The sequence below is a fragment of the Dipodomys merriami genome, unplaced genomic scaffold, assembly GCF_024711535.1.
Source record: "Dipodomys merriami isolate MVZ:Mamm:240054 unplaced genomic scaffold, mDipMer1.0.p SCAF_490, whole genome shotgun sequence".
Taxonomy (NCBI): domain Eukaryota; kingdom Metazoa; phylum Chordata; class Mammalia; order Rodentia; family Heteromyidae; genus Dipodomys; species Dipodomys merriami.
Genome location: NW_027206058.1, coordinates 266,472 through 277,528, shown reverse-complemented (window position 1 = coordinate 277,528; position 11,057 = coordinate 266,472).

Below are 11,057 nucleotides of genomic sequence, written 5' to 3'. Positions count from 1 at the left end.
CACTAAGCGAATGGCTTCACTTAATGAAACCTCTTTGCTTTCTCTGAAAAGTTGCAATTCATAATGGTCTCCTCCCTCTGGAGGAGTCATGAGCATTGAACGAACTAGTGACTGACAGTATGAGAACACCCTTTTGAAATTGTAAGGTTATATGTATATGTGTGTGTTTCTGAAGAGTATAGAATTATTAATTTTTTTGTCAGACATGGGGCTTGAACTCTGGGCCTGGGTGCTGTCCCTCAGCTCTTCAGTTCAAGGCTAGCACTCTACCACTTGAGCCACAGCACCACTCCGGGTTTTCTGGTGGTTAATTGGAGACAAGAGTCACGGACATTTTTGCTTTGGCTGGCTTCAAACTGTGATCCTCAGATCTCAGCCTCCTGAGTAGCTAGGATTATAGTGGTGCCTGGCAGAAAATAAATTTGTTTGTTTGTTTAAGAAAAGCATTTGCTGGGGCTGGGAAGGTGGCTCAGTGGTAGAGCGCTTGCCTTGCATGCATGAGGCCCTCGTTTCGATTCCTCAGCACCACATAAGCAAAAAGAAAAAAGCCGGAAGTGGCACTGTGGCTCAAATGGTAGAGTGCTAGCCTTGAGCTGAAGAGCTGAGGGACAGCGCCCAGGCCCAGAGTTCAGGCCCACGACTGGACGCCCCCCCCCCAAAAAAAAAAAGAAAAGCATTTGCTCCTTTAGCCTAGAAATTCTACCACTAAGAAATCACCCTGTAGAAAGAATCACATGTGCTTTCATTACTGAGCTACAACTGTGCTATTTCAGATTCTTTTAAAAGGCAAAAAAATAAAATAACAAAAACCAACCTGGAAACATCATAAACTGTCCAAATAGATAAATATATCATGGAGCTAGTTGGGTGCCTGTGGCTCATGCCTGTTTTCTGAGCTACTCAGGAGGGTAAGAAGTAAGACTCGTAGTTCCAAGCTAGCCAGGGAAGAAAAGGCCTTGAGACTTTTATCTCCAATTAATCACCAAAAAGCCAGAAGTACAGCTCTGGCTTGAGTTGTGCTATGCCAGCCTTGAGCAGAAAATTCAAGCAAAAGCTCATTCTCTGAGTTCAAGTCCTATTACCAGCACACACACACATGCACACACATACACGAAAGAAAGACCCCTGACCAGCAAAAGAAAGAAAGAAAGAAAGAAAGAAAGAAAGAAAGAAAGAAAGAAAGAAAGAAAGAAAGAAAGAAAGAAAGAAAGAAAGAAAGAAAGAAAGAAAGAAAGAAAAAGAAAGAAAGAAAGAAAGAAAGAAAGAAGAATCTCAGATTTGTCTGCCAGGGCTGGTTTTGAACCATGATCCTCAGACCTCAGCTTCCTAAGTAGCTAGGATTTACAGGTGTGAGCCAGCAGCACCTGGCCTAAACATCCATCTTTCTTTTTCTTTCTTTTTTGTCAGCCACAGCTCCACTTCCAGTTTTCTAGTGGTTAATTGGAGATAAGAGTCTCATAGATTTTCATGCCTGGGCTGGTTTCCAACCCCAATCCTCAGATCCTTAGTTTTCTGACTAACTAGGATTATAGGTGGTGGGAGCCACCATTGCCTAGCTTAAATGTGTTTTTGTTGGTGGTGGTCATGGGGCTTGAACTCTGGGCCTGGACTCTGTCCCTGAGCTCTTCAGCTCAAGGCAAATTCTCTACCATTTGGGCCACAGTGCTACTTCTGGCTTTTTGCTGATTAATTGGAGATAAGAGTCTCTTGGACTTTCCTTGCCTGGGGTGGTTTTGAATCATGATCCTCAGATCTCACCCTCTTGAGTAGCTAAGATTACAGGTGTGTGCCTGGCCTAACCATTTCTTAATATGGGTCTTGGTTAAAAAATATTCAAAGCCAAGTATGGTGGTATGTGCTGGCAATCAGGAGAAACAGAAGTTCCAGGCCAGTCTGGGCTATATAGTGAGACACTGTTTCAAAATCAAAACAAACTAAGGAAAAGTATATAGGTGAAACTTTTCTTTTAGCCATCTTTGGAAAATACAGCCAGCCACTTAGCAATGTGGATTTCAGAGAAAGCAATAGTGATGGCCGCTTCATTTTGCTGTCTGAATTGTCTGCCTGGCGAGGAGCTTGGATGGTAGTAGTCATGGTGGTGGTCATGGTGGTGGTGGTGGTGGTGTGTGTGTGTGTATGCATGCATGTGTGCATGCATGCGCACACTCATGCCAGTCCTGGGGCTTGAACAGAGAGTGGGTGCTGTCCCTGAGTTTTTTCACTCAAGGCTGTTACTTTACAACTTGAGCTCCATTTTGGCTTTTTGGTTAATTGGAAATGAGTGTCACAGACTTTTGTTCCTTGGCTGGCTTTGAACTGTGATCCTCAGATCTCAGTCTCCTGAGTAGCAAGGATTATAGATGGGAGCCACCAGGACTTGGCTTCCTCTCCTGTTCTTTGAAACAAGTTTTGCTATGGCATTCCAGGTGGCCTGGAACTTATAATTCTCTTGCCCCTGCCTTCTGATTGCTGGGATTACAGACACACACCACCTTGCCTGGCTCTCTGTTCAGGAAGACATTTGATAAGCCTGCCTTCCTTCATTCTTTCCTTCCTTCCTTCCTTCCTTTCTTCCTTCCTTCCTTCCTTCCTTCCTTCCTTCCTTCCTTCCTTCCTTCCTACCTTTCTTCCTTTCTTCTTTCCCTCCATCTCCTTTAACTTGGGGCCTTGTGCTCTTACTGAGCCTTTTTGCTCAAGGCTGTTGCTCTACCACTTGATCCACAGCTCTGCTTCCAGTAGTTTGCTGATTAATTGTGGATAAGTGTCTTTCAGGGTTTTTCTGCCTAAGCTGTCTTTGACGTGTGATCCTCAGATCTCAACCTCCTGAGTAGTTAGGATTACAGGTGTGAGCCACCAGCATCTGGCCAAGTTTTTTCAATAATTCTCCATGGACTTGTTTGGAGGGCATTTCTTGATAAATGTCCTATCTCTGTCCCATGACCACAATAGCAGCATGATTGAAATACGTGGATTTTAAAAATTATTCTTTTTTACTCTTTTGCTTTTTTTTTGTCTGCCCACAGGCTTGGAGACAAGCCCTGGGTGCTGTCGCCTCCAGGTGTCTTTTGTTCAAGGTGAGCATTCTACCACTTGAGCCACTGTGCCACTTCTGGCTTTTTTTTTTTTTTGGTCAGTTTTAGGGCCTGAACTCTGGGTCTGGGCACTGTCCCTTGAGCTCTTCAGCTCAAGGGTGGCACTCTACCACTTGAGCCATAGAACCCTTTCAGCTTTTTCTGCTTATTTGGTGCTGAAGAATTGAACCCAGGGCCTCAAGCATGCAAGGCAAAACACTCTATCACTGAGCCACCGTCTCAGACCCATAAGGAGTCTACAATTGGATTTTTTGTTGCTGTTGTTATTGGTTGTGGGGCTTGAATTCTGGGCCTGGGCACTATTGCTCAGCTCGAGCTCAAGGCTAGACCTCTACCACTTGAGCCACAGTGCCACTTCCACTTCTAGCTTTTTTTGAGTAGTTTATCAGAGATAAGGGTCTCACAGACTTTCCTGCCCAGGCTAGCTTCGAACTGCAATCCTGAGATCTTAGCCTCCTGAATAGCTAGGATTACAGGTATGAGTCATGGTGCCTACAAATTGTTCTATTATTATAAAGGTGATGTACAGAGGGGTCACAGTTATGTAAGTCAGGTAATGACTATATTTCTTTTTGGACACTGGCACCCAAGGAATATTTGTTTAAAAAATTCAACAATTTTCTGTATCTAAATTCTCCTTCCTTTCTTCTTAGCAGGTAAATCTTTATCCTGCTGTTCATGCATTAGAAGTTAGTAAATTAGAAATAAATGCACAGCTGTGTGGCTGTAGGGACAGAGGAAATTCAGAAGAGAAGATAAACACTTCATTGAAACATCTGCTTAATCATCATCAACAACAACAGTAACCAAGCTTACATAATTGGACCAGTGATCTTAAAATGGATCACAGAATTAAAGGCAAACTAAAAATAAAATATAACCGGGTGCTGGTAGCTCACTCCCGTAATCCTAGCCACTCAGGAGGCTGAGAGCTGAGGATTGCAGTTCAAAGCCAAGCTGGACTTTGGAGATAAGACTCTTACCTCCAATTTATCACAGTAAATGCTGGAGATGGCACTGTGGCTCAAGTGTAGAGTGTTAGCCTTGCAGAAAAGGAGCTCAGGGACAGCACTCAGGCCCAGTTCAAGCCCTAGGATCAAATACATATATCCAGAGAGAAACATAAGAGAAAATCCTTGTAACTCTAGGAAAAACATTTTTTAATGATTCTTTTTCTTCATTAATCTTATGTGGTACCAAGGAATCGAACCTAGGGCCCCATGCATGCTAGGCAAGCACTTTACCACTGAGCCACATTCCCTGCCCCTAGGAAACCCTTTTTGTTTTGGGGGGGGGGATGGTCTTCGTGAGGTTTGAACTCTGGGCCTGGGTGCTGTCCCTCAGATCTTCAGCTCAAGGCAAGTGCTCTACCACTTGACCACAATGCCACTTTGGGTTTCTGGTGGTCAATTGGAGATAGGAGCCTCACAAACTTTCCTGCCCAGGCTGGCTTTGAACCATGATCAACAGATCTCAGCCTCCTGAGTAGCTAGGATTACAGGCATGAGGCACCAGTGCCCAGCTTGTGGTTATTTTTTTCAGTTATTAAGGTGTTATACAAAGAAATTACTATTTCATAAGTCAGGCAATGAATACATTTCAATCTTTTCTTTGCTTTCCCTCAGTTTCTCCCTCCCAGCCTGCCTTCAAGTTACACAGTTCAATTTCCACAGTGTATACTGACTTTTGCTATAGTTATTTTTGAGATAGGATTGTGATTTTCGCTAGCCTAGACCACATTTATTTTTTTTTTTTGTATATACTGGTGCTTGAACTCAGGGCCTGTAACTCTGTTTTTTCTGCTTAAGGATGGAGCTCTATTGTTAAGATAATGGGACACAAGAAACTCTTGCGTTTCCTGCCTCAGCTGGCTTCCAACATCTATCCTCAGATTTCAGTCTCCGGAGTAGCGGGAATTACAGATGAAACTCACAACCCTGGGGCCTGAGATTTCTTTAAGAAGGGCTCAGTGATGGGGGAGATGGATGGAGGGGGATATTCTTTCTTTCTTTCTTTCTTTCTTTCTTTCTTTCTTTCTTTCTTTCTTTCTTTCTTTCTTTCTTTCTTTCTTTCTTTCTTTCTTTCTTTCTTTCTTTCTTTCTTTCTTTCTTTCTTCCTTCCTTCCTTCCTTCCTTCCTCCCTCCCTTCCTTCCTCCCTCCCTCCCACTCTCTCTCTCTCTCTCTCCTTCCTTCCTTCCTTCCTTCCTTCCTTCCTTCCTTCCTTCCTTCCTTCCTTCCTTCCTTCCTTCCTTCCTTTCTTATTTTCTTTCCGATAGTGTTTCACCCTTTTGCTTGATTGAGATCTTCTAAACCTACACTTCTCACACAGCTGTGATTACAGGTACTAGCCACCATGCCTGAACTGTGTCTCTTCTTCTAAGGCCACTGACTCCATCATTGCAGCCCCACCCTCTCCTTCCTCTTATCTGCTCCCTTCATGCCACTCAGTCCTTCTGTCCTACATTCTTTTCTTCTCTCCCTTTTGCTCCCCCTTTACACTCTTCCCCACTTTTCCTCCCTTCTCCTCTCCTATAACCCTTCTTTCTCCCCTTCCCTTTTCTTCCTTCTTCCCCTTCTTTCCTCCCCCTCTCTCTTTTCCTTTCTTCTCCTCTCTCCTCCTCTCCCTTCTCTCCCCTCCTCTCCTTTCTCCCTCCCTTCCCCCTCCCTCCCTTCCCCTCTCCTTCCCTCCTGGGACAGGCTTCACAGAGTTCTCTGGCTGCCTCTGGCCTCCAGGGCTTGCCCTTTGTGGTCAGCATAATGCATTTGCCCCTGTCCCGCAGAGCTGCAGCTTCCCTTCCCTTCCCTTCCCTTCTCTTCCCTCCCCCTCCTCACCTCCACCCCTCCCCTCCCCTCCACTCTCCTCTCCTTCCTTCTCCCTCTTACTTTTACCCCTTCTTGTCAGTCCTAGAGCTTGAACTAAGGGCCTGGGCACTGTCTTTTAGCTTTTACACTGGTATTCTACTGTTATTCTACCACTTGAGTCACATCCCTTACTTCCATTTTTTGTTGGTTCATTGGAGATAAGAGTCTCATGGACTTTCCTGCCTTGGCTGGCTTCAAACTTTGATCCTCAGATCTTAGCCTCCTGAGTTGCAGCTAGTATGAGAGGCATGTGCCACTAGTGCCTGGCTCTTCTTTTTATTCTCTTTGTGTTTAACTGGTTCTCTCTCTCTCTCTCTCTCTCTCTCTCTCTCTCTCTCTCTCTCTGTCACATGGTCCCATTGATCCCATGATCCATGATGATATAAAAGGTTCTAGAATTTTCCAGAGGCAAACTCCTGCCTTGCTTGTGACCCTGAGAAGGTCAAGTTGAAATTTTGATTACTGAGGGAACTCAAAGAGAGCATCATTGCTCCCATAGAGCAGCCCCAAACTTGAGTGGTGTAACCCCAATTTACTTGTGTGGGCCAGGATCCCAGAGGTGCTTTTTCACGTAGTTCTGCCACCTGCTTCAGGCCCCAAGGGGCTGGAACTGGCTGGGGGTGGAGGTGGAGGCATGTGGAACCGCTGGAGCCATCTGCCATGCTGTGCTGGCTCAGGTCATACGCAGTGTGTGTGTGTGTGTGTGTGTGTGTGTGTGTGTGTGTGTGTGTGTGTGTGTGTGTGTGTGTGTGTTTCTTTCCAGCACGTGGTCTTCAGGGCAGCACAGGGCTGCAGTACGCATGTTCTGAGGAGACTTGGAGTTAGCAGTGCATCACAGCATGGCTTTGCCCTGCACAGACCTGGCGCTGCAGCTAGCCTAGGCTCAAAAGGATGGGACATAGCTGGGTATAGTTGGCTCACACCTGTAATCCTCAGAAGGCTGGGATCTGAAGATCACAGTTCAAAGCCAGACTGGACAGGAAAGTCCCTTTGTATCTTATCTCCAATAAACCACCAGAAAAGTGTAAGTGGATCTCGTGGCTGAAAATGGCCGAGTGGTAGCCTTGAGCAAGAGGTCAGGAACAGTGCCCAGGCCCTGAGTTCAAGCCACATGACCAACAAGAGAGAGAGAAAGAGAGTGAGAGACCGAGAGGCAGAGAGAGAGAGAGAGAGAGAGAGAGAGAGAGAGAGAGAGAGAGAGAGAGAGAGAGAGAGAGAGAGAAAGAGAGAGAGACAGAGAGACAGAGAGACAGAGAGACAGAGAGAGAGAGAGAGAGAGAGGAGAGAGAGAGAGAGAAGAGGAGGGGCCTTGTCTCACTACATGTTGATGGGAGAGGAACATCAAAGGATTTATAGCCCCCACAGGCAATTTTGTGTTCCTCAAGTCTTAGGTGACTGGTGCAAGAAACAGAACAGACATTCCTTGTCTTGGGGTGAAGGAGTAAACGGGCCTCTGCCTCTTGCGCAGGCCCATCTCTGCAGTGGAAAAGGATCCATCCATGTGTGGCCTGGTGGGTCGCCTGTGGGCCTGGTGTGTTCCAAGTGCTACAGTGCCAGCCTTGAGCAAGAAAGCCAAGCAGCTGAGTGGGGCCCTGAGTTCAAGCTTCTGGAACCAGTGTGTGTGCATGCACTAATCACACACACACACACACAAACACACACACACACACACACACACACACACACACACACACACACACACACACACCAATAATAAAAGCACAGGTCTTCGGCTATAAGCTGTCCCTCAAATACAAAGAGCAAGTAGCTCTAGGTCACCTCCATCCAGCCCTACCTTCCTGGTGTCTGCAGATCCACCTTGACCTCAGTGTTCAGAGCCACTGGCTAGTGTGACAGGCACAGGCAGGGCCTCCACATGCTCTTTCCCCCAATTTATCTGTTGACATTGAATCCAGAATGGTGATATTAGGGAGTGAGCCACTAGGAGGAGCCTTAAGTAATGGCATGGGCCTCTGTTCCAGGGGCCCGCAAGTTCTCATTTGCCTCTACCCTCATGAACTGGCTCCGCCACAGCCATCCTCCTGGGGAACAGAGCAGGCCCTCTCCCTGCTGGAGCAGTTGTGTTTGTTGTTTAGATGAGATCTATGGCATCTTCCTTGGTGATGCAAGGGATGGATCTGTAGGTGAGTGGACAGTCCTTGATTTATGATGGCTGAACTCTCAATGGCATATCCTACCATGGGACAAACACAAGAACAGTTCACTTTCAGCAGGTCTTGCTTGGTCCCCTGGCTAGTGATGTCCATGACATTGTGTGGTGACAGTGAGCTTACACGTCCCCGGGACCCTCTGTGGTGTGCTGTGTTGCTAAGCAACAATGGCTGGGAGGGTAGGTGGATGAAGGGCATCTTTGACTTACAGTCTGTCAAAATGTTTGACAGGAGACTTAGGATGTAACCCTATGGGAAGTCGGGGCTTAGGCTGTGCATGGAGCATCTGTATATAGTAAGAGTTATCGTCAGCAATTTGCTTCTGAGTTATGGAAATCTAGTCTGCCATCTGTCAGTTGGAGACCTGGGAAAGGCAGAGTGTGAATTCCAGCCTGAGTTCAGATTCTCTGAGACTTGGAAGAGCCAGAGGTGACAGTCCCAGTCCAAGGGGAGAAGAGCAAGGTGTCAGCTCCAGCTGGCAGGCTGAGAGAATCAAGCTTCCTCCACCTTTGTGCTCTATTCTTGGGTTGGATGACGTCCACCTGCATAGCCCAACCTGGCTGGACTCTGCCCACCAAGTTAAATGCCAATGCCATCCAGAAACTCACAGGGAGGCCAGAAACCACATATCTGGGCACCCTGTGGCCCAGTCAAGGTGACACAGAGAATCAACCAAGGCATGACACCTGAGGAGAGGGAGACGGTATGGGGATGGTACTACTTTTCTAGCCTGCCACAGCCAATTCTCATGGGCTTGGTGACTTTAAATAACAGAGATTTATTCTTTGTTCAAACCAGGTGTCAGCAGGCCTTGCTTGCTCTGAAGGTTTACCTCTTTCTAGAGGCAGGATCTTACTAGGTTACCCAATCCTTCCTTAGTCTCCTGAGTACTGGGATTACAGGTGTACAACAACAAACCAGCTCTATGGCTTCATAATTTGATGCAATCCCAATTGTTAGTCCTTGATTTTTTGGGGGAAGGGGGGTCTGTAGGTGGTGGGGCTTGAACTCTGGGCCTGAGCACAGTCCCTGAGCTTTTCAGCTTAAGGCAAGCGTTCTACCACTTGGGCCACAGCACCACTTCTGGTTTTCTGGTGGTTAGTTGGAGATAAGAGTCCCAGGGACTTTCCTGCCTGGGCTGGCTTTGAACCGTGATCCTCAGATCTCAGCCTCCTGAGTAGCTAGGATTACAGGTGTGAGCCACCGGGTACCTAGCTAGTTCTTGCTAGTTATTTCCTGAGCTATTAGAGTCCTTCTTAGGAAATTATTGCCTGTGCCTACATCTTCCCCTTCCTCCTCTGTGCTTGTGTTTGAGCTCAGGGTCCCATACTTACTAAGCTGGCATAATACTGCTGAGCTACACCTCCATCCTTATTCCTTGCTTATTGTTTTTAGGGCAGGCTTTCCATTCCCCATGTCCTGGCTGCTTTAGGTGCTCTGTTGTTGGAACCACAGGAACAGGTTGCCCCATTCCACTTCCCTCTGTACAGATGAAGTTTTGAGGATATTTATATTATTTATTTATTTATTTTTGCCTTGGCTGGCCTGGAACCATGATCCTCCCAATCTCAGCCTTTCATGTAGCTTGAGATGACAGGCATATGCCACTGTGCCCAGCTATGGGTTAAGGTAGGATATCTTGAACTTTTCTGTCTAGTCCTCCTGTTCGTAGCCTCCAAGTATCTAGGATTCCAGGCAGGAGCCACCACACCTACCTGGTGGTCTTGAAGTGTTTCCTCTAATAGTTTCAAAGCTTCAGGTCAGACCAATTTTTGAGGAAGAGATGGGAAGAGACTAAATTCCCAGCCTGGGACTTGGGTCCTGGACAAGGTAAATAAAAAGCAGTGCCAGGTGCCAGCAAGTCCTGAAGGGAAAGCAGTGGTCTGTGTCTTAAGTGTGGCATGGGTCTGTTCAACTGCAGACAGTTCTGAGCAGACAGCAACCCCACAGCCACTTTCAGGGAGGAAGGATGGCTTGTGGTCATCTTTCCAAACTGTGGATTTAGATGAGCACCTGGCAGCTGGCCTTGAACACAGCCAGTGTCTTTGTGTCTTCTCTGGGTGCTGAAGCTGTGTTCTTGGACTCCAGGACTATATAGCTGCATCAGGGAAGGGTTGGCAGAGTAAGAAGTCAGTGGAGCCAGGAGAGCATGTTTGAAAGACTTTTATTTTTTGCTTTGCTGGTTTGAACTCAGGATGTCTTGCTTATTAGGCAGGTGCTCTGCCACTTGAGCCATGCTTCCAGCCCTTTTTTTTATTTGAGATTCTTTCTCAGATAGGGTCTCATGCTTTTTCCTGGGGAGCCTTAGGACCCTTTTCTTCAATGGTAACTGGGATTAAATGCATGTGTTACCAAGCTCGGCCCGGGAATTCCACCCCCACACACACACACTTCTAATAGCAGATAGGCATCTAGTTGTCTTGGACTGGGGGAAGTGTCTCATGCTGAGCTCCCACCCTTACTTCCAACGTGCCCTTGGCTTGATGGGAAGAGGTGGTCAAGAGGGGCTTTGACATGGACCTTCCTTGTCCACTGCCCCTGTTCTGGTGGTCCTGGTTCTGCTTGTCACTGCCTCACAAGCTCCTCCCAGGTCGGGGGTGTGGTGGGAGTCCAGCCCTGGACTTCTCCCTCTGGAACCCCAGCAAATTTCCCTTCCCCTTCCTCCCCCCTCCCCCTCACCAGGCCTCCCTGGCCGAGCCTCCCTGCTGGGCCTCCCAAACTCAGCCTCACTCCAACCTGGGCCCCGCTAGATGGGAGGCGCCTCCCTCCCCCCACATCCAGACCCTTGCTTCACCAAAAGGAGGCAGCTGGGAGGAGGTGCTGCACCCTTCAGAATTGGCAGGATTCATGGTGATTGCGTCCAGGACGCTGGGGCGGGGTTGGGCCTCCCAGCTTCGGTGTCAATCACCCTTACTAGCCCCGCCCTAGGGAA